Source organism: Odocoileus virginianus, chromosome 20, assembly GCF_023699985.2.
Source record: "Odocoileus virginianus isolate 20LAN1187 ecotype Illinois chromosome 20, Ovbor_1.2, whole genome shotgun sequence".
NCBI lineage: Eukaryota > Metazoa > Chordata > Mammalia > Artiodactyla > Cervidae > Odocoileus > Odocoileus virginianus.
Genome location: NC_069693.1, coordinates 1430398 through 1432478, shown reverse-complemented (window position 1 = coordinate 1432478; position 2081 = coordinate 1430398). Strand labels below are relative to the sequence as shown.

General features: G+C 41.8%; 1 pseudogene; it reads right to left on the bottom strand.

Moving 5' to 3' along the window:
* Positions 1 to 684: 684 nt before the first annotated feature.
* Positions 685 to 1425, bottom strand: LOC139030011 (non-histone chromosomal protein HMG-14 pseudogene; annotated as a pseudogene).
* Between the last annotated feature and the right edge of the window lie 656 nt (positions 1426 to 2081).

Here is a 2081-nt window from a genome sequence, read left to right as displayed (position 1 = left end):
CAAAAGCATCAACTATTCGCCGCTCAGCTTTCTTTATGGTCCAACTACCATATCCATACATGACCACTGGGAAAACCATAGCTATGACTAGATGGACCATTGTTGGCAAAGTAATGTCTCTGCCTTTTAATATGCTGTCTAGATTGGGCATTGCTTTTCTTCCAAGAAGCATGTATATTTTATTTATTTATTTTTTTCATTTCAAGGAATTTTTTATAACTGAGATTTTATTGGTTGTTTTGAGGATCGCTACACAGACATTTCAATTTGTACACAATTCTCACATACGTACCAGAAATCTAAAATATCATGTAGTTGTGATTCTTAACAGTTATTCCAGTGACTTTCCAGCTTAAAATTTGGAGCAAACTTTCCTTATCAGGATATCAAGTACCAATATCTTCAAATATTGATATGTTGTTACATCATAAGTCCCACTGATTCACAATTTAATATCATATACACTACATACCCAAACTGTCAATCTTTCACAGCACATTAACCAAGTTACTAGGAAAACTGGACTACCACGACCAAAGATGTTATAGTATAGTGCACAAAATTCTGACCAGGAGAGCCAAGATCAAAAAGTGGTTTGCTGTAGGAAATAATTCTACCAAAACAATATGGGAAGAGAAGTAATTTAAAGTGTTCAGGACATTAAATGCACAACTGACTCCAAACTGCCATTTAGTATGCTTTTGTATTATAGGATATAAAAGCTACCCCCCATCTATGGAATGTTAAGCTGACACCCAAGACAATCAAAGCCTCCTGTATCCAATATCCCAGTATTTTCTGGTTGTACCAAAAAATAAACAACCAGCAAATGACTTCACCTCTTAAAAAAAAGCATTTACACTTAAAAAATGGGATGAGGTGGGATTCCCTCCTTTTTAAAAATGTTTCTAGAGCTACTAAAAAACTTGCATTTACAAAATAGTTGATAAAAATATTCCTCTGGATTGTACAAGAAGGGAAACAGGGACCACTGACAGGACTGAGCATGTGGTTATTAATCAGACTTGGCTTCTTTCTCTTCTGCTTCATCAGAGGCTGGGCTCTTCTCGTTTTTAGTCTCTCCATTTTCTGCAGGCAAGTCTTCTTTAGTCTCTTGGTTGGCCACTTCCGCCTGTTTTCCCTTTGCTCCTCGTTTCCCTTTTGTTTGCACTTTTTTGTCTGAAGATTTATCCTTTCCCGCGTCTTTTTTGGCTTCGTTCCCACTTTTGCAGGAGCCGGTTTAGCTGACAACCTCGCCGATCTCCTCTTGGGCTCCTCCTTCGCCGCACCCTCGGCGGAGCTGACCTTCCTCTTGGGCATCGTGGCGGCGGGGCGGGCGAGAGCCGAGTGCCTGAGGGCCGCGCCGCGCCGAGAGCCTTCGCGAAGCTGAGTAGCCTGACCGCTGCCTCTCCTCCCGCCGCCCGAGCTGCTGGGACCCGCGGCGGGGGTGGTCCATGTATCTTTTAATTTCATGGCTGCAGTCACCATCTGCAGTGATTTTGGAGCCCAAGAAAATATAGTCTATCACTATTTCCATTGTTTCCCCATCTATTTACCATGAAGTGATGGGACCAGATGCCATGATCTTCATTTTTTTGAATGTTGAAAGAGTTGTTTACTTCATATTTTTCATTGCTTTTCAAAATGCAGGATTCGTAGGGAAAATCCCCTGTGGTCCAGAGGTTAGGGCTCCGGGCTTCCACCACAGGGAGTATGGGTTCAATGCATAATTGGGGAACTAAGATCTGTGTGATGTGGCCAAAAAATAAAATAAATAAGTAGGATTGTTCCAGACGTACTTGTATTTATGCTGAGTCACTCAGTCATGTCTGACTCTTCTGCGACCCCGTTGAAGTGTAGCCTGCCAGGCTCCTCTATCCATGGAATTCCACAGGCAAGCATACTGGAGTGGGTTGCCATTTCCTTCTGCAGGGGATCTTCCCAACCCAGAGGTGGAACCCTCCTGCATTGCAGGCCGATTCTTTATGGTCTGAGCCACTAGAGAAGCCCAAGTGAACCCAATATAAAAAAAAATTTTTTTTAAGATTAAATAATTTTTTCAAAATTTTAGGATTTGCAAA